We start from the raw sequence: 21,778 nt of genomic DNA, 5'->3' as shown, positions 1-21,778 counted from the left end.
TAATTTGAACACGGGGGAAAAAAAAAAAAAAAAAAACTTTTTCAACAATGAAATGGGATTTTATTTTATTTTTTCCACAAAAAAAATAAATAAATAAATAAATAAATCAGGCTCCTGGTGGTAGAAAAAAATGTCTTACTTAAAAGAAAAAAAAAGCGTTCGGATTTTCGTGCGTTCGTTTTTACACAGAATAAAATGTCAGGAGGTAAAAAGTGTAAATCCTGTCAGCAAATTGCTGCCATATGATACGATCGCATAAGATGTGTGCGTGCCTTGTTTCTGTACATCATCTTGATTGCTGATAATGTAGTAAAAACTTCAAACCTAGTTTTTCTTGTGCTGCTGTGAAACGAAAACGCCTTTTGAGTCGCAAACAAGTAGGATTAAATACACAAGCTGGGAAAAAAAAGAGCAAAAATGTCCTCCATCTCATGTACCTTGGTCAGTCGTGTCATCATCGAATTCTCTGGCATGCAGCCAACAACAACTTGGCCTGAATGTGCAGATTGTTTTTTTTTTTTTTTTTTTTTTCCTTCCTTCTTGATTTGTCTCTGAACCGGATTAAAGTTCCCGGCTAATTCGGAACAAGCGCGAGCGAACCGGATCACGGCCGTGCCCTAAGAAACGTTAACGTGATGTACTTTACTGAAGGTTTATTTCCTGTTTCCTCTTTTTCCCGTTCCTTTTTTTTACCCCTCCTCCTCCTCTCCCTCTTTCATTCCTGAGGCACATGGGAATGAGCTGCGCAGTCACTCCGGTCCAGTCCAGCGCCTGAGTGGAAGGTATTTAAAACAATCAGCGGATTCCTGGGAAGAGAATGAGATCATAGCTTCAGAGAGACGGAGGGGGGGGGACGGAAAGACGTGTGGTCACAAAAAAAGAGAAATGTTTAATGAGCAGCTAAACCGAAGATTCCCACTGTGTATGTGTTTCAAACAGCAGTACAGGAAATCTGAGGAGTCCAAGACATCTCTCTCTGTGACGACGAATAATCACGGATGAATAATAACCGCTTCTCCGACGTCGGAATAAACGAATCAAAGCTCGCGGATGATGGATTTCTTTCATGAAGTGTCAAGGAGTCAACAGAGTCTCAGTGAATTGTCCAAAAGATGAAACCTAATTAGTGTGATTTCCTCGGATACCGAGATCTAACCCGACAGGCTTTATAAAGCTTTATTAAGGCTTTATAAAGCTTTATTAAGGCTTTATAAAGCTTTATTAAGGTTGTCATGTCGACTCTGTTTATGAATGTTCATAAAGCTGCACGAATCCTTCATAAGCTTTTCATAAGGACCTACGACATAAACCTGAATAAACATTTAAAACAAGTTAAATCAGCCTTTGCTTATCAAGTTAATATAACACCTGATTATCTGTTGTTGTTGTTGTTATAACCGTTTCTGAGGTGACTTATGACTGACATACAAAAAGTATGGAAATCCAGACTCGTATTAATAACGACGACACAACCCGAGTAAACGAGAAATAACTGAGCTGCTAAAGATGCTCTGTGGTGTTTCGTGAACTTGGTCCTTGGTGTTAATTACACTGTTATGAAACCATGTGACATAGGGAAGGTGTTAATACAAACAAACGTTTTGTAAAAGATAAAGGCCTGAGCTAAATTCAAGCCTGAGATGAAATTACCATGACACCGTAATCAACTGTTGACATTGGGTTGTGTTATGACATTCTGCAGGCTGACTTATCATTGACGTTTGATTAATACGTGTTCATAACCATGACATAGTGACGCTAGTCATTACTCTGTAACAAGAAAGTTTTGCAGTACATCTTATTTTGTTTTGTGTATATTTTCCAAACTCAAGTTTCTTATTTCTACTTAATGAAGCTTTATGAATGCTTATAAACCTGTCATGACTGCAGTAAATAAAATGATCAATTTATGAAACTTGTCTCTGACCTTAAATTACTATGCGCCGTTTCCGTTTTTGGTTTCCATTTTACGATGCATCATTAGCAATATGTTCTTGTGACATTCTTATATAAAGCGTCATAACCTCTTAAGTCAACTAAATGTCTTATCATGTTGTGTGTTGTCAACTTGCATGGATAATCAGTCTCATGCAAAAAATCTGAACCTTGAAATTCCCCTTGTCACGAAATGCGTCAGTCTTACTTATGATGCTGTACTTACAAGTACTGTTTTTAGGGCTTCATGACACCTCCGTAAGTGACACGAACCTACATAAAAGGGTTATAATACTTATTTAAAAAATAAATTGACAGAACAACTAAGTCACAAAGTCATTTATAGGACAGCTCAGAAAGCATCATAACACAACCACAATCTGTCTGGTTGAGGTAAGGTCATGTTATGACAGTCTTCTGAGCTGTCTTAAGACTAAAACTTCAAACTTTAAACTTTGTGGATCATCGTGCTTCTGGTATGTCAGAGATGCATAACAGTAGTGATTCCACACATCATGTGGTTAATAGGAAAAATCAAACAAAACATTTCTTTTCTGACCCTTAAGTCAAGCATGCTTTTGTTTCTATGAATCCTTATGACAGCGTTACGTCTCATGTGAATGCTGTATGTATTTTTTTTTCATAAAATTTTAAAAACTTCGTTGTTGATGGATTTTAGTATCATACTTTACGTGCTTTAAGACCAAAAAAACACTATATACATATATTAATCGAATCATTCATGATGATATCTTTACGTAGCCTTATGAACATTACACTCGAAGACCAAAAAGTGTTGGTGTGTTACTTTATAACTTGACATGAAGACTTTTTTTTTTTTGAGTGCACGTTATGCTGATCTGGAGAGAGCGCAGACGAATACGCTGACAGTTTCCTCAGCATCTAGTGATTTCTCAGGCGACGAACAAAAACAAGCACAATATGCGGTTTTACTCTTGCAGCTGGAGGTGTAGGTGTGTGTCTGTGGGGCGGTTGTGTGTTTGTTTGAATGTGGGTGGGTTGATGATTGTGCAGTGTGTGTGTGCGTGCGTGTGCGTGTGTGCATGCATCCTGTGGGACTTGCGCAGGTGGCACGGGGCTGTGGAGCGGGGTGGAGGGGTGACGGGGTGAGAGAGGTGAGAGAGGTGGGCGTGGAGCTTCATGACCACTTCCTGATTGACTACAGTAAGTTACATGGCTGCGTTCCAGGTTTGCACATGTGCGTCTGTTCTCGCTCGTGTGTGTGGGTGTGGTTAATGTTTTAGACTCACACACACTGGATGTAGTACAAAACTTTATCGATGTGTCGTTTATGTATTTTCAGCAAATAATATCTGTAGAAATATTTAGACAGATTTTGCAGTCTGGGTTTATTTTTTTTGGTTGGAAGTTTTTATTGTGTCATGTTATAACACCTTTAATAAGCCTTTATAAACCTTTTATGTCGTATTTTAAGTTTAAGTGAGCGATGGTGTACGAGAAAACAAAGTTATTAAAAACTGACTATTTTTTATAATTTATGGCAGACAAAAGATACACAAAGCTGTGATTAGTGTGTCATAACACGGTTATAAGTCTTCATAGTAACATCACGACCGATCTGCTGAATAAACACCATCTCATGGTGCTGATGCAACAATATACAGTAAATAAACTGGTGTTTATTGTATAGCTGCAGGATATAACTGAAGGAGTGTGTGTGTGTGTGTGTGTGTGTGTGTGTGTGTGTGTGTGTGTGTGTGTGTGTGTGTGTTTAATATATATGTACGTCATTGTCACTTCTACACTATATTATGATGTGTGTGTAAAATCTGTATGATTGTGGACAGCTATAGTTGTATGGTGATATATATGTATATATATTTATAAAGTGCTGAAAAGGGTAATTTATTTCTTCATCATCGTCATCATCAGTGTGCTTTTATCACTTGTTCTAAGGTGGAAAATACAACTCATGCAAGACATTAAATTATTTTTTATTATTAGTCAGAAAGTGTTGGGGGTGGATTAAATGACACGATTATTATTATTTTTATTAATAATAATAACAATAACAACAACAACAATAATAATAATAATAATAATAATAATGGATGTAAAATTTCAAAAAAATGTGTTAACGGTAAACTTTACCTTATTTAAAAAAAAATTGTAACTTATTCTTTCAGTAAAATTAGCTGATGTCATAAGATTAAGATTCATAGTTATATTCATATTCATTTATAGTATATTGTACTATAAATGTGTACGCTATCATGCATGATGGTGTTCTGGTGTGTAAATGTGTGTGTGAGGGGATAAAAAAAAAGATAAAAGATGCGCAAGCGGAACGAAACGCTTCAGGGCATGCAGTTATAGTAAGGTAATTAACTTGGTAATGTTTGAAAAAGTTCAATACAGTGTGTGTGTGTTTGTGTGTGTGTGTGTGTGTGTGTGTGTGTGTGTGTGTGTGTGTGTGTGTGTGTGTGGTGTCTTTAGCAAAGTAAACACAGAGACTAGGATTCTTAAAGCATAAAGCATCCTGTTTTCATTTCCCTGCCACCCGACCAGACAACTGTGGTTTGTGCTCATTAGTTGCATCTTTTATCGTTTTTTTCTCCCTAACTGATTCACCTGGGGGGAAAAAACAACAGATACAAATAAAAACGTTTGTGTGGCTGAAAAGGAAAGGAAAGGAAAGGAAAGGAAAGGAAAGGCAAGGCAAGGCAAAGCAAAGCTGCTTCATGACACTTAGTTGTCTCGAGGAATCTAAAGCATTGAACATGATCTTTCTGAATTCTCCGTCACAGGCTAATATGGAATGTTGCTGTGTGTCTGTGTGTGTGTGTGTGTGTGTGTCTGTAGCGAAATGGAAAGGTGTTTATTTACTGTCTAAACCTGTCTAGACTATAATAGTTAGCGATAGCATCTTCTGTATTCTATCCTGTAGATTAGCCTCATGCTAACACATAGAAGCAGAGATGCAGATTAACGTCCAGCCTTAACGGACACTTCACTTATAAATATGAACAGATCATTAACTAACTTTAATAACCGTAATTAATGTTAGTTACTTTAGTAATCAGTGTCCAAGCTTGTTACCTTGTTCTAGTTAACTTAGTAACTTTTCAAAGTACTGACCTTCAGTAGTTTTCACCTCACTATACAGTTCAATTTGTTAAAATTCATCTAGAAAGTAACTCCTAATATCGAGAAATAATGAACGTTCTGGAAATAATATCTTTAATAGGAGCTTGATTAGGAAACTTACCAGATAATTAGCGTTTCTAAACTCTAAACTGTAATTGTAAACTTTAAATTGCAAACTTACTAAATAATTTGCTGTGTACAAATAATAAATAAATCCAAAATAACCATTAATATATAGTTAGTTTTGTAAATAATAACAACCATAATTGTCATGTATTCGTAAAACATTCTACACATTCTACACTTTAACGAAAAGTTGCTTTGTAATTAACTTTAATAGATAATTAGAAATTTGTTTCATTTTTGAATAGTAAAGACACTCGATAGTTTTCTAAATATTACCATTAATTGCAATGTCCCAAAATTGCCAGTATTGTAAATAGCAATTTTGTCATGAGTCATTTTTAATATATGCATAAATATACGGTTAGTTTTCATGTGAATAAATAATCTGATTAGAAAACGTATAGTTTTAGATAGTTAGCTTTTCCCAAACAGAAACAAACTTTAATACTAACGCAAGGTCGGCTTAGCGAATAGTTAATAGAAAACATACTAAATAGATCACTTTTATAAATACTTACCTTAATAGTTTTTTATTTTATTTTTCTCTTATTATACAGTTTATATATTTTAAAAAGTGAGCTATAATATCTGGCTAGTTTAAGAAATAGTAACTTTAAATTTATTAGTAAATGTTTACTAAACTATGAACTTTTCTGAAGAAGTTTTATGTAGTAACTTTAATAAACATGTATAATAGTATTTATTTTATATATATATATATATATAACAGTAACTTTGGTAGAAAACATACTAGATAGTAAAGTTTTATAAACACTGACCCTAATAGTTTTAAATTTTGATCTTATTATATTTATTTTGTTAAAATCATCTTAAATGTTTTTAATGTTTTTAACAACTTTAATTTAATTTTAACTTTATTTATCTTATAAATAAGCTTTAATATATGGTTAGTTAGTTATATATTAATAGTAACTTTATTTGTAAACATTTAGTAAACTCTTAGCTTTTCTGAAAAATATCCTTAGTTGTAAATTTAGTTTTTTGTAGTAACTGTAATAAACATATATAATAGTATATATAATATACTTATATAATAATATTTAAAAGAAAGCATTATAAAATACTGAAATTAATAGTAGCTTTAACTTTGACTTCATTATATAGTTAGCTTTGTTAAAAACAAACAAAAAAAAATCTTAAAAGTTACCATTAATCTGCGGGTAGTTTTGGAAAAAAATAACCTAGTTTTAGTGAACTGTATAAAATTTGAGCTTTTTAAACCCTAACCTTTATTTTAAACACATGCGAATGTACGTTTACGTTTTTCATAGCTAGATATTTCTGTAAATAAACATTTTTCTATTTTTAATTCTACTGTAGGTTTACTGGATAGTTTTCGTTAATAGATAGTTCAAGTTTATTTACATTTCCGATAAAACGTAACGATCCTGCGATCTTTACTATCTTTAGAATTGAAAACGCACTCGAGTTGAACCGAACCTCTCGTATAGTTTTAATAGTCTTCTGTTGAATTTATTAAATTAGTTCAATTATTATACCGAACAATCGAATTAAATCGAATCGATTCACACTTACCTTTTCATATACTACAATTTTTTTTGTATATTTCTTTCTTCGGTAATTTGTTCCTAATTTTTATTCTTTTACTTTGTTTTTTATTTTCTACCTTTATCATTTATTTGGTGTATATATATAAATATATAGATCTATATCTGCTTTTCTCTTTGACGGTCATCTTTAACAATAACTTTCCCACTTTGACATTTTGAAACACTTCTGCAGAAGACCAGATTGATGCAGGTTGATGAGACGCAGTTAGATTTTTATTGTTTTTATTTTTTTGTCACTGTATTAAAGGTCATTAAAATCACACAGGATTTATTTGTTGGCTAACATTTATACACACGCTCGTACACTGAAGGTCTCGGTATATACGACAAACCCTTTCAACATCTGTTTTCCCAGAGCAAACAGCGCCCGTGTTTCAGGGCACCAGCGATAACCTCCACATGTATATATATGTGTGTGTGTGTGTGTGTGTGTGTGTGTGTGTGTGTGTGTGTGTGTGTGTGTGTGTGTGTGTGTGTGTGTGTGTGTTTAACTCGATTTCCACCGAGTGTTAACACTCTCGATTTATAAAATGACGTGGTTTTGCAGCCTTGACTCTTTAAAAACATGTCTCGTATTAAATATTTTATTCCTCTTTAATACATCAGTAAAATTTTTACTTTTTTTACTTAAAAAAAAAAGGTTTTTGTACTTTTCCTCCATCCATAGTTATGTTTTTCTAGAAGATATAAAGAATCTACAACGAAGATTATGTTTGGGTTAAAAGTTAAGAAACTCCTGAATTGTTTTCCCATGCTAGAGATCGTCACGATTGTCGCCGTCGAAACGCTATCACAACCTACGAAAAGCTTAAGAGCGAATGCAAAAACAGATACGATGAGAAAAAAAATAGCAGATTTGAATTTTATGACCCATATGATCTTTAATTGTCCTCCTTTTGGCTCGGTGTAGTTAATGATCCTGACAAGAAATACGATTACGGTTTTATCAGTGATGGAATAAGCACCCAGTCGCACCAGGCAGCTGCCAGTCATGAGCTGTGGCAGACTGTGAGCTTAGCATGAGTCTCACACACACACACACACACACACTGAGGCGCATCTCCACACGTGGTAGCTTTGCTGGAGCAGTGAGCACAGAGCAGCACCTCGGTGGAGCGATCTTCTGTCAGATCTGTGAGTTACTTCACTTTTCATACTTCTGACTGATAGCTAACAAAAAGGAAGCTTTGGACCCTTTTAGAAATGTCCGGCTAGTCGAGGATGTTGCTGGTAATATATACAATTTTTACATCTGCATCTCTATGAGTAAAGAACGAAAGATCTGTGAAAGAACAATGAAATGTTCAATATGTGATTATATTTAGGGGAAGAATCTAAACTGTATAACGTGTGAACGCACTTGATTGAGATTTGAATACAGAGTCATCCGTTTGCACGTACGAGAATTTGTTAAAAGATTAAATACGTTTTCGAATCTTGTCCGTTCAGAAAAACATCGGACGACTGATAAAAGTTCCACTCTCGAGCGTGTTTGTTAGAGATGCTGAGACACCTGAGAAACGTTGGCCTTTGTCTTCTCAGAACAGAAGCCCTCGGGTTTAGCGGCTCGTCCCGAAGCACGCAGGCCCAAAAGACACTAAAATGCGGATCAGATTAAACCGAACGACGCCGTGTGCCAGCGTACGGGTAAATCTTTAACAGGGGCCGTGTGACCTCTCGCCACGGGCGGCACACAGAAAGCCAAGAACAAAGACGTGGAGTTGAGATGATCTATCACGGACAGATCTCCATCCGGCATCCGCTCGCTCGCTCGTTCACGGAACTCTCGTTCGGCACCGTGTCACCTCCTGAGGCGGGTGTGTGTGGAGTAGGAGCTGGCAATGACGACTGTTATGCACAATAAATATGTACAAAAAAAACGTTTTTTTTTTGTTGTTTTTTTTTCTCACAGGAAATAAGGCTTCCTTTTCATGACTTCCTCTGCAGGTGCTACGATATCAACCATCCAAATAAATATTAACCTCCAGAGTAACTGAACTGAACAACAGAACAGAGCAGTTCGATGAATTTATAGCCTGGTTTTTGACGATATAACGACGCGTAATTCGCTTCGCTTCCGATGCCAAATATTTGGCTTATTCGCAATTCTTTAATAAAAGATAAAGACAAAAAAACGTAAAACAACATCTCGGTCCTCTTGCGTAGGGAGGTTTGTTTTGTTTAAAATTCCAGAGCAAGACGTTTTACACTGTGTGTGTGTGTGTGTGTGTGTGTGTGTGTGTGTGTGTGTGTGTGTGTGTGTGTGTGTGTGTGTGTGTGTGTGTGTGTGAAATCAGGCGGTCTGTAAAAGTCCAGCTGTATCTATTGAGCTGAAGCATTGAGACACCAAGGATGAGTTTGTTTGTTTGTTTGTTTGCTTGTTAGCAATCTGAACACACTCCTAGCCTGATTCGGTATTCCGTTACACATAATGACCCTGAGCAGGTGCTTATTAACGATGATGCAGTAAAACACAGCATCGTCGTGTGACTCATCACCGTTTGGAACACATGATCTCAACACTGCTAATGTTTTGTGTGCTTTTCTGATGAGACTCAGACCAGGTTGTATCTGTATATTCTATTCTTCCTCTCAGTCACATTCATCGCTAAGATCATTTCCTCGCTGTGGATCGGTGCCGCTAGCTCACTACCGCGCTAACAGCTTAGCATCGGGTCGGGATGCACGTGACGCGTCTACGCTAAGCCCGAATACGCCCCGGATCGGATAAGAGCGACGGCTAGAACACTACACCTTAAAACCTCGGCCGCTCCGATCTCCTGTTTCATCGCGGATCCTTTAACGTGCAAGTTTAATAAGCGCCGTGAAAAGTTACTCCACTTGAAAGCAAACGCTTCCTCGGTGAGAACCGACAGGTCAGAGCGCTTAGTCTGGCTAAAGATGGAACAAGGCTGAAACAATACACTGCTCTACAGCACATAACATAAAAACGACGTAAATGTAACGCTTCGGTTTCGTTTCAACACCGACATTTGATCAAAAATAACGGCGGCATTACGCAACACTAAACCTCGACTTATTTATAACGCAGACGTTAATAAGTCCTAATGACACCCGACATGACCTTCTATAAACATTTTAAAGCTGATACTATTAGGCGTCGGGCGACTGATGATCTCGGAGTGTTTTGTTGTGAGTCCGAGTCACACGGTAGTCATTTAACTCTTAATGTGAGAATCGTTACAAAACACAGAAACACTGAACGATTCACAGAGAGGAAATGATCAATGAACCCAGTTCCACCTTCCAGATCAAACGATTAACACACCAGCAGTGTGTAGAGTCGAATCTCTGAAACGTCGACACGATTTTTTTAAATTGTTTTTTGTTTTTTTTGTTTTTTGAGGAAAATCGGACGTTTAAATCGACAATGTCGAATTTTCGCTCCGATTTAAATACGGAAATAAAAATAGTTTCAAATAGTAATATAAATAAATAAACTATAGTTTCAATAGTAATAAAAATCAATTTTGAATCTTAAATGTTCGGCAGATTTCAGGATTTTATTTTTAAGAAATTGACTTTCTTCGTTTCAAATATTTCCATGTTTTAAAACCATTAAACGTTTGAAAATGTTTTTTATAACCTTCTTATTATTGTAAAAATAAAAAAATTCAGTAAAGTTTTCTAATCGCGTTTAAAACTGAATAGAAATACAGCACCATGATATTGTCCCGACAAACCTACAGACGTTTTGTTCACCTTTAATTCGTTTGTCTTCGTATTCGTCATTTTTTCTGTCGAACTGTCGAACAAAACGCTTTCGTTTCTTTATTTCCGTCTTCGGTGACGAACATTTTCAGACTGACACGAATCGATTGTTACGCAAAGAATTTGACTTTAAAAAAAAAAACCTGCAGCATTTTTACAATAAAAATGACTCGGATTGGTGAAATCGCAAGCATCTGTTTATAAAATGCCGCATTTTTTCCTCTAGTCGCATTTAGCATCTTGCCTGACATGTAAATGTCATATCGTTATTTTATAGAACATTTTTTTACTCATTACAGATATTGTGGATAAATTGTGCTTGAATACTTCGGTGTGTGTGTGTGTGTGTGTGTGTGTGTGTGTGTGTGTGTGTGTGTGTGTGTGTGTGTGTGTGTGTACTGATGTCTGTAGTTTTTCCAAATGATTTCTACAGATGTCTGGAATTCCACACAGTCGCTTCTCAGCATGAAACAACTTTTGTTTTGTAAAGTGTTTTGTTTATTTTTTGGTTGTTGTTGTTGTTGTTGTTGTTTTATGCACAATGCACCAGGGTTGTGTGGCGAAGCTGTAAGTATTACCACATGCACAGGGTCACTGAAAACATGCGAGCGTGTAAAGATGAAGTGACACGGCATGTGTGTGAGCCGTCCTCCTGTCTGTCTGTCTGTCTCCCAGCATGCTCCTGGAGTGTGTGTGAGCGTGGGGGGAGGGGCGCGGAGGGTTCAGGGGGCTTCATGAAAGAGGTCATTGTGGATGTCGGAGTGCGGCATGTTGCACGCACTTATAAGTCGGAATGGGTGGATTTCTCTTCACCCCCCCCTCCCCCGTCACTCTGCAGGAATGCCTTTGAATGAGCAGATTGTACAGCAAGAAAAGCAGCAGAGTCACTGGCTGACTCTGTTTTCCTTTCGGAGTCCACCTCGTCTGAGTCGCCACGTAACCTTGAGTATAACGCGCTCGCTTGTTAACGTCGATGAATGCCATTTCCAGAGCGTCTCTCGCGCTGGAACTGCAGATGGTTTGCATTTAATCGAGCAGCTAGTGGGGGGAAAAAAAGGCGATTTGTGCGGCAGAGCGGCGTGGCTTAAAGAACACTCCGAGTCACCGAGGCATAAGGAGAGAGCTCAGGGTCAGCCTGGTTCTCATTTTCCCCACAAAAACAGTGGGGCGTTCGAGCTGGGTGACTCAGAAGGCCTCGATTGTGAACGATGCGTTACGACCACCTCCGGAGTGGGATTCAGACCTCCGAGCTTCACTCCACACTCACAAACACAATGAAGGCCATTCAAGGCCTCCGAGCTCCATTCTTCTCACATGGATACCATTGATCCAAGAAAGTTCAGCAGTAAAGGATTCCTCCAGCCCTGAGGGTTTCCCTGTCCGAGATGATGTCACGTTTTTAAGAGCGTTAAACCCAAAATATTACAGCGTGTAGTGTTGCACACTCAGGGAAAGGAAAGCTTATGAAGAGACAGAAAAGGAACACGGAGCTGTGTTTCAACTCATTATATCCTGCTGACACACAACTCCAGGCTGTAAACACAGATGTTTATCCAAACCTACTGTGCACTTCAAAAATTTCACACCTTCTGTTTTTGTTGTGTTCGTGTTGATGATCGAACGTCTTTGTCATGTCTCAGGCCACAGTGGTGTTTAATATGAAGCTCATATGAAAGTAAACACACACACACACACACACACACACACACACACACACAGGGGTTTGTATCTTCAGAGTAAATGTTGATATCAAACCCATTTCTGCTCTCCGAGATGCTCCGAGTGTTTGTTCATCTAAAAAGCGGCTCAGATTTCTCTTCACGTCTAAAACACAGCGAAAGAACAGAAAATGAAATAAAACTGAAATTAATCTGGAAAAGTAACCCTGAGTTTTTAAAGTCCGTCACCACAAAAAGTTCAGAAATGACCAGTTCGGATTTTTAAACCTTTAATCGATCGCAACGTACGATCCAGTTATCATCCAGTAACACGGTCATGTGGTAATAACATGTATCATAGGTTCTATTGAGAGAGAGGGGGGGGGGGGGAGTACTGGACATGATAGAGGGAAAGAGAGAGATTGGAAAGGAGTACTGAAGAAAGAGAGGGAGAGAGAAAGAAAGTAAAGGAGTACTGGACAAGAGAGACAGAGAGAGACAGAGAGAGAATGAGTACTGGACAACAAAGAGAGATTCAGAGAGAGAGAGATGTAGTACTGGACAAGAGGGAGAGAGTGAGAGAAAAAAGGGAAGGAGTACTAGAGAGAGAGAGAGGGAGTACTGGAAAAGAAAGAGAGATGGAGAGAGAGAGATAAAAGGGAAGGAGTGCTACAGAAAGGGAGAGAGAGAGAGAGAGAGAGAGAGAGAGAGAGAGAGAGAGAGAGAGAGAGAGAGAGAGAGAGAAAGGGAGTACTGGACAAGAAAGAGAGATACAGAGAGAGAGAGATGTAGTACTGGACAAGAGAGGGAGAGAGTGAGAGAGAGAAAAAAGGGAAGGAGTACTACAGAAAGGGGGGGGAGAACTGGACAAGAAAGAGAGATACAGAGAGGGAGATGTAGTACTGGACGTGAGAGAGAGAGAGAAAAAGGGAAGGAGTGCTACAGAAAGGGAGAGAGAGAGAAGGAGTACTGGAAAAGAAAGTAGATAGAGAGAGTGAGAGAGAGAAAAAAAAGGGAAGGAGTGCTACAGAGAGAGAGAGAGAGAGAGAGAGAGAGAGAGAGAGGAGTCTATTCTTGACTTTGCTGTATCATGTATCTTCTCCTGCCGTTCTGGTCTTCAGTCAGGTGAGAGCGAGCGCAGGATATTTCAGGACTCTCTCTGTCACCTCCTGCTCGTCTTTCTCTGAGATGTGTGTCCGGTGTTCACACTGCGGCCCTAAAGCATCAGTGTTACTGTAGGTGTGTGTAGCTGTCATTCTGCCCTGAATCACTGAGTAATCACATCATAACACAGACTGTAAAACACTCACATCACTACTGAAGCAGGTGCACAGGTAGGCGTGGAAATACGAGACACAGGAAGTACAACAGGAAGTAAAATCGACCTTGTGCTTCTGTATTTATACATTTATACACACTGCCTCTTTCATTCATTCATTCTCTACCGCTTATCCGAACTTCTCGGGTCACGGGGAGCCTGTGCCTATCTCAGGCGTCATCGGGCATCGAGGCAGGATACACCCTGGATGGAGTGCCAACCCATCACAGGGCACACACACTCACTCATTCACACACACACACACACACACACACACACACACACACACACTACGGACAATTTTCCAGAGATGCCAATCAACCTACCATGCATGTCTTTGGACCGGGGGAGGAAACTGGAGTACCCGGAGGAAACCCCCGAGGCACGGGGAGAACATGCAAACTCCATACACACAAGGCGGAGGCGGGAATCGAACCCCCGACCCCGGAGGTGTGAGGCTAACGTGCTAACCACTAAGCCACCGTGTCCCCCACTGGCTCTTTTTTTTTTACTTATTATTTCAAAATCTGTTGGACGTGTTTAACGACCGTGGTACGAATTTGTTCGGCGACGGTGGGGAGGAGGCGAGAACACTCTGAAAAGATGAAATGACTAAAGTGCCGCCGCATCACTCACTTCAGGTAGAGATGAAGCAAGGGGTTAATCCTATAAAGGGCACTTGAATGGCATTTTAGGTCATTTCATTACAGAATAAATCCAGGACACGACTTGAAGGTCACGTGTAAAAAAAATAAGGAATGTGCACTCGGTACAGGGTGAATGTGTTACTTGAGATCGGGAAGTGGATTTTTTACATTTTTTTTAATCCCTCCTTCTGTGTAACCGGTGCGTGTCTGTAACCCAGCCTGGTGTTTCCAGCACATCTTTAGCTGTAAGCACCAGACTGGGGCCAGATGTGCCGGTGGAACGTGAGTACACAATTCTGAGAAGCTGGCTGCACATCTGGAAAACAGCAAGGAAATATTTAAGGGAGATACATAGAGCAGGAACAGGGCATCATCATGGCTATATGCACTCGAATCGAGTGTGTTAGGAGCTGTGGACTCTCCACACACACACACACACACACACACACACACACACACACACACACACACACAGGTCATCTTCAAAGATTTCAAACCAGACACTTAAAAATGGCAAGAACTTCTTCCAGATGCTGCTCTTAGACATCACACCATTTATGTACAATAACACCGTAGCCTAACAAACACTGAAGCTTGGATATATGAATAAAGATAACTTTAAAGCCCTGAGCACGGTGAGTCCGAAGCTTCTCCTCCTTCTCCTCGGGATCTTCCGTTCACTATCGTGTGGTGACATGATCCTGTCTGAATCGTGTGTGAAAGACGAGAGGGAGGAAGTCGAGAGAAAGATAAGGGATTCCCGCTCGGATCGCTGACCTACGTTTGCTGGTTTATTCTCTCCTGTTTTTTTGCTCGTCACACTCATCCTATTGGGAAAATTGAGGAATGCATTTCTGGAATGTGACTCATTCGTGCCCGGATTTTGAATGGGCGGGGAAACAAAAGGCGAGGTGCAGAAGACTCTCTGTGAGACTGGGGGGTGCAGTGGGGTCTCTGTGTGACTGTGGGTTCTCTGTGTGACTGTGGGGTGCAGCGGGGTGTCTGTGTGACTGTGGGGTGCAGCGGGGTCTCTGTGTGACTGTGGGGTGCAGTGGGGTCTCTGTGTGACTGTGGGGTGCAGTGGGGTCTCTGTGTGACTGTGGGGTGCAGTGGGGTCTCTGTGTGACTGTGGGGTGCAGTGGGGTCTCTGTGTGACTGTGGGGTGCAGTGGGGTCTCTGTGTGACTGTGGGGTGCACTGGGGTCTCTGTGTGACTGTGGGGTGCACTGGGGTCTCTGTGTGACTGTGGGGTGCACTGGGGTCTCTGTGTGACTGTGGGGTGCACTGGGGTCTCTGTGAGACTGTGGGGTGCAGCGGGGTCTCTGTGTGACTGTGGGGTGCAGCGGGGTCTCTGTGTGACTGTGGGGTGCAATGGGGTCTCTGTGAGACTGTGGGGTGCAGTGGGGTCTCTGTGTGACTGTGGGGTGCAGTGGGGTCTCTGTGTGACTGTGGGGTGCAGTGGGGTCTCTGTGTGACTGTGGGGTGCAATGGGGTCTCTGTGAGACTGTGGGGTCTCTGTGAGACTGTGGGGTGCAGTGGGGTCTCTGTGTGACTGTGGGGTGCAGTGGGGTCTCTGTGTGACTGTGGGGTGCAGTGGGGTCTCTGTGTGACTGTGGGGTCCCTGTGTAAGGGGTCCCTCAGTTATCGAGCCATCATGGTCAGCCGCTTTCTTTTATTTTCTTTCATTCTCAGCCAAATCCATCAGACCTGACAGGCGTGTAATTTGAGCTAACACTGAGCCAGTGCTCCAGAGCCCCTTCTACCTCTCTCTCTCTCTCTCTCTCTCTCTCTCTCATTTTCTCTCTCTATGTTTATCTCTCTCCTCTGTCTGGGAAGGATAGAGGTGAGCCGTATCCCCTTCTAGACCTCCGGATCTGTCGAGTCATGTGAGTTCATGTACACTCTGAATTCCTCAAGACAGAGCCAGGGAGTGTCAGATGGAGGGTAGGGGTGGAGTTGTGAGTGCTGGGGTCAGAGAGAGAGAGAGAGAGAGAGAGAGAGAGAGAGAGTGGTGGTCTGCTCCCTAGTGAGTCTTGTATAAGGTAATGTCTGGTGTGTGTAAAGGGGAGGCACCGATTTATTTTAACACACACCAGCCATGCAGAAGGCATGGGAGGGAACGAGGTGACTGCCAGTACTCTCTCACTCTCTATCCGTCTCTCTCTCTATCTCTCTCTCTGTCTTTCTCTCAGTCCCTCGCTCCCCTCCTGCCCAGTCCAGCGTTCACAGCAGACAGGATCATAACAAAGCAAGAACGAGCCTGAGTAAGAGGCAAGTGTCCGTCCGTCCGTCCGTCTGTCCCCACTTTGACCTATTAACCCTGCATGCTGCTGTGCGTGTGATTAGTCGGGTTAGCATGTCCTGGCCACTTTCAGCTAGCGGGCCGCACTTGAAGCCCGGCAAACAGATACGGGCGAGTTGCGCCATTTCAGCTCGGAGCTTTAAAATGCACGTCAGCCAAGCCGCAGTGTCATGTTTCCGTCCAGCTGCGGAGGCTTTTCCAGGAGGTAAATAAAGCACAGTGTGATGAGATGAGTCATGCATTGCAATAGCTGCGAGTTGATGCGCATCAGATGTCCACAGCAGGTCCCGAAGCTGAACTAGAATGCTGTAAGTGGCAGCGTGGGCCAAAAAATAAATAAATAAGCAAAGAAACTAACACAACTACACTTATATATCATTTGTATGGGGATTTTTTTTCCACACACAACCCTGTGTGTGACGTGTGTTGGTCAGTGTGATAAATTATCACAATTTGGATTTTCTTTATATTCAGGACTTTGAATTCGTTTCTATTTGCATGTATTATCTGTTATCACTTACGTTATATATGTGTATATTTATTTATTTATTTTCTGTTGAGACTCTTATGGTGGTCAAAGTGAGATGTGAGGTGTCTGTGATTTCTGCCTCTTATGGACTGTTAGTGTTCGGTCCTACAAACGTAAACGTCCAGCTAACGATCCGTGAAACCGCAACCTGCCGTATAAAACAAGGCGTTCGTACTCTATGTGAATCCTTATTACATTCCCGGCTTTGTAGTATTTCCCCTGAGGTCGCTGTATGCAAATGAGCGTTCTGTCCTGTAAGATCTTTCTTTTTTTTTTCTTTTTTTTTCTGTTTTTTCTCGAAAACTATTATTATCCTGACCACTTGTGGACCTCCAGCAAATCGGAAATCTTCAAATAAAATAAATCTGCTAGTTTTAGGTGTCACATGAAACCATATTGCAGTGAAAAATCTTATTTTTTAATTATTATTAATGGTGCTTGCAAAGCAACATATTTATTATCTTGCATACTGATTATTCTTCTTCCGGACAAAACTTCGGCGCATATCTTGTCCCGCAGCTTTTGTCCTAGACCCATGAATGAGGTGTCAAATCGACCGGTTCATTGAGGAGAAGTGTTCTATGACTTTTTTAAGCGATCCAACCAACGATGTTCGCACAGGGCCAAAAAAATATCCCATAGACTTGAATAGAAAATTCCTAAAATTTCACCCTAGCAACCGAGTGCCGAGATTTGCCACGTGCAAGCACCATTCACATTTTCTTCAGGAAATGTACATTCTAGTTTTTTTTTTATTACTATGCTGTGTCTTTGAACGGAAAAGTGCAAAATGCAGGAGAATGTGATGCTGATGCTCTTCTGAGACGTTCATTTGCCTCTGGATATGTCCTTGTTGAAGGACATCGTACGCTGTGTGTGTGTGTGTGTGTGACTGCTTGCATTTTGTCTTTGGGTACACGAGGACATAAAAGCAGGTTAAGGAGAAGTGGGGCAGATGCGCTCAGCCCACTTTTAGTCTATATTTGATCACAGAGAGCGAACTATTGAAAGCAGAGAGAAACTCGGCTTTCTGAACCCATCCTGATGACTGTTTTACACAAGAAAGCATATCGCGCATGGTTTCCCGGGTTATTTAAAGACACGTAGTTCGACTCTTCAAGTACGTTTTCAGACACAGTGACAGTGTCTTGGGTTAAATCTTTTGAATTGAAATAAATGTATGCGACATTCTGAATGATTTTTTTGAGATATTTTGAGAATTTCTCACTCGTTTGGTGTCCTGAGTTTGTGACTTTAAGGATCTACGATGCTAACGAAGCTAAGAAGTAAAGGAAGTGTGTTTTTATTCACACACTCGAGCGACTTTCTCCTGGTCAGCGGAACTGCAGCTTAGCCTGAGAACATAAGTAGTATTTATTAAGTAGTTCGTTAGCAGTTAGCGGTTAGTAAGCCTTACTGAACCAGGATAAAAAAACAATAAAACACATTGAATCTCTTTTACTAAATCTTTTACATTTTATTAGTCTCGTAAACCGTCGTGCGCAGTCGGATAGTACGACTATATGTTTTTAAAAAAGAAGAAGAAAAAAGGAAAAACTACCGAAAAATATTAAAATTAATAAAAAATAAACTTAAAGGAAGGGGAATGGTGGCTTAGTGGTTAGCACGTTCGCCTCACACCTCCAGGGTTGGGGGTTCGATTCCCGCCTCCGCCTTGTGTGTGTGGAGTTTGCATGTTCTCCCCGTGCCTCGGGGGTTTCCTCCGGGTACTCCGGTTTCCTCCCCCGGTCCAAAGACATGCATGGTAGGTTGATTGGCATCTCTGGAAAATTGTCCGTAGTGTGTGAGTGTGTGAGTGAATGAGAGTGTGTGTGTGCCCTGTGATGGGTTGGCACTCCGTCCAGGGTGTATCCTGCCTCGATGCCCGATGACGCCTGAGATAGGCACAGGCTCCCCGTGACCCGAGAAATTTGGATAAGCGGTAGAAGATGAATGAAACTTCAAGGTAAACATGTTTATGTAAATCATTAAATTTGAATGTATATACATCAAAGGTTAGAATCGCTTTAATCTACAAAAATCGTGTAAATTTTGTAACAGGATGTCGGCCATCTTGAGCAACTGAAGCTCTTTTACTCTCGAAGGCTGGACTTGTCGACATTTTTGTAGAAGTTAATACACGACTTTATATAAGGTTTGTACAGATTATTTATTTGAAATGAGCTTTTATTTGGTTTGAAATTTATGAGCATAAAGATTAGTCATTTTTAACAATTTTACGTTTGTTTTTTTTTTAATTATTTTTCTGTTCCTCCAGTTATTTTTTGAAGTGTACGCTGGAAATATAATTTCTATTCAAATGCTTTCTATTCAACACTTTGATGACATCATTTGATGACGGCATTTTTGACCACAGTGTTTTTCTTCCTCTGTAGTTCTATTTAAAAAAGATGACGTTAGCGCCCTGCCTTTTCTCGTACTTCCTCTAGATTTGTTTACTAAATCCTTTAAATCCGTTAACAAACGGCATCCATTTAGTAGCTCCTCTTACATGCATTTAGCCGACGTTAGCCAAAAAAAACTCCTCAATGAAATTCCCATTTCCACGAGGAAGACATTGATATGGTGTCGTTTTGGATGACTATTGAAAATATTCTCTTTTTTTTAAAACCTTTACACGCAGTCGAAGTTTTGCTTAGTAGCCGATTTTTAGTCGCTTGTTTAGCTGTTATCCAGCTAATCGCTAGTCTAAAAATTTTAGCGATTAATCAGAGGATCGAGGTATTTTAGCTAATTTAATTTTTAAACAAGCTTCCTCGAATATTCACAATGGCAGAGATTTCTCTAGTTTATAAGAATGTAAACAGTCATAGCTAGCAGCTTAGCTAATAATAATAGTATTTTGGTTTTATTTGTGATTTTGTAGCTTTTTCTTTATAAATTTAGTTAGTTAGTTAGTTAGTTAGTTACAGACATGAAGTGGTTTTAGTTTCAAGTAGCCAGCGTTTCCCACAGGTCATGTTTACGATCCAGTTAAGTTAAGCTTGCTTAGTCTTGTTCTTTTCATTTGATGTTTAAGCGATCTGGCCAGATGCCATTTTTTCTCCACGTATCGATCCTGAGTTCCTGCTGTTATTTGCTCTTTGGGTTTTATTCAGGTTTGATTCAGCAGAAAGTGTGAAGAGTGCTGCTTACACCCTGTTTGACACTCAATTATTTGTTAAATATTTCACAGTCAGGTACATAATGAAGCACAAACTCTGCTGGAGTAAGTACAAATGCATGATTAGGAACACTTTACCATTTGATTTTCTGTATCTAGAATTAAGCCTGGAAGCTAGCCATACCCTAGTTAGCACCAATCTTGTGCTTCGTGCCAAACCGTGCACTGTGGAAGTGGCCATGCTGAAGATGTCACGAGCCTTGTCAAGTCCCCGCTGTGTGCTGAAAAGCCAAAAGATGAATGGATTCCCATGGGAAACAGGCTATAGGAGCCTCTGGGGACTTGGCCAAGGGCAAAGACAGCTCCACAAGGAACCGGGAATGTAAATATAAAGACGACTAGAATACAAACCGACGAGTTCAGCAGGAATTTATTTCTTTTTCAGGGAATTTACATTTACAGGCTTAACACTCTAGACATACTAGATCTCTGCTCAGTGTCACCACAGAACACTGCATCCAAAATATCCAATTCTCTTAACTAAAAATGGTATTTTTTTTTTTTGTCATTTCCTCTGACTAATGCACAGTTCTTCTTTCTTATACCCAACACCGTTGTGGAGATTTACATTGTTCCTTATGTTTATCTGTAATGGCCGCCTCAGCTCTGGAGTCACCATTGCCATGGTTACGGCTATATGTGGCAACTGGTTCCGTGGCAGATTTCTCACCCGAGGATGTGTTAGCAGTCTCCAAAGCCCCCCACACGGATCCTGTCAGACCTTCTGTGAGAAAGCGTCATCCCTAGTGTTCACTCGAGTATCTTCCACCATGGACTTTTGTCAGGGTGACTAAGGCGTGGTGTGTCTGAATAGATGTCGGCACATCGGTGTTACACAGTGCACGGCTGTTTGATTTGAGTTTAACTGAAACTACTAGAGCAACCAGACCAAGTAAGGAAAAATCGTCTATTTGTACCACATTATGGTATTACTTTATTGTTCAAGGTCCGTAATGCTTCGGTTGCTTTACCGTAGCTACGGAGTCGTGATGAGAAACGTTCCTCTGTGGCACTCACTTTAAGTGTTCATTCTTGAAATCAAATTAGCCCCTCAGTCTGGAGGGCTGTGCTATTGGTTGTTGATGACTCAGTCTGAACTTATTGACTGGAAAAGGAATTGAATGCTGAAGCTCAAAGTCAAGGACTGCCTGCCCTTCAGAAGCACAAACACACATGAACTTACACGCATGTACACGCTATAGAAAGCTAGTGACCTCGTACATGGATTTGTTCATAGCTCGAACAAATGCTGCCTGCGGCTCTATTTATAACCCGACGACGGGGGGAAATCAATCAGTTTTCTTAAGCACTATTCGGACGGGACTAGTTCTACGTGGGGACGTGGGGGTAAAGTAATTATTACCAGAGCTTCTCAGTGATTTTAGTCCCCACGTCCCCACGTAAAACTAATCCCGTCCGAATAGGGCTTTAGAAAATGACAGAAAAGTGCAACGCTAGTCAACAGCAACGTGATCGAACGGACTGGAAAAATAGCTCCAAGCAAATATCTAGGGGGTGAAGAGAGCAATTAACTCCTCCCCTTTACCCAACACCCCTGTAAGCTATGCTTACTGAAGATATGCAAAAAATCTCTAATACCCCATCTGGCTGAGGTGATTAATGAAAG

At 40.4% G+C, this 21,778-nt stretch overlaps 1 protein-coding gene across 2 annotated transcripts in view; it reads left to right on the top strand.

The window, feature by feature from the left end:
* The window catches only part of bach2b (BTB and CNC homology 1, basic leucine zipper transcription factor 2b), a 103,255-nt gene that overhangs the window by 8,261 nt on the left and 73,216 nt on the right, over window positions 1-21,778 (top strand). Inside the window, exon 1 of one of the 2 annotated variants that reach the window (XM_047818704.1) lies at window positions 7,245-7,916. The exons of the other annotated variant lie outside the window; for it this stretch is intronic. The gene's annotated coding sequence lies outside the window, so the exon portion shown is untranslated. Of the gene's footprint in view, window positions 1-7,244; window positions 7,917-21,778 lie in introns of those variants that run through there. 2 annotated transcript variants of the gene reach the window in all.

Source organism: Tachysurus fulvidraco, chromosome 9 (assembly GCF_022655615.1).
Source record: "Tachysurus fulvidraco isolate hzauxx_2018 chromosome 9, HZAU_PFXX_2.0, whole genome shotgun sequence".
Taxonomy (NCBI): domain Eukaryota; kingdom Metazoa; phylum Chordata; class Actinopteri; order Siluriformes; family Bagridae; genus Tachysurus; species Tachysurus fulvidraco.
The sequence above is the reverse complement of the archived record's forward strand: the minus strand, read 5'-3'. Positions and strand labels throughout refer to the sequence as shown.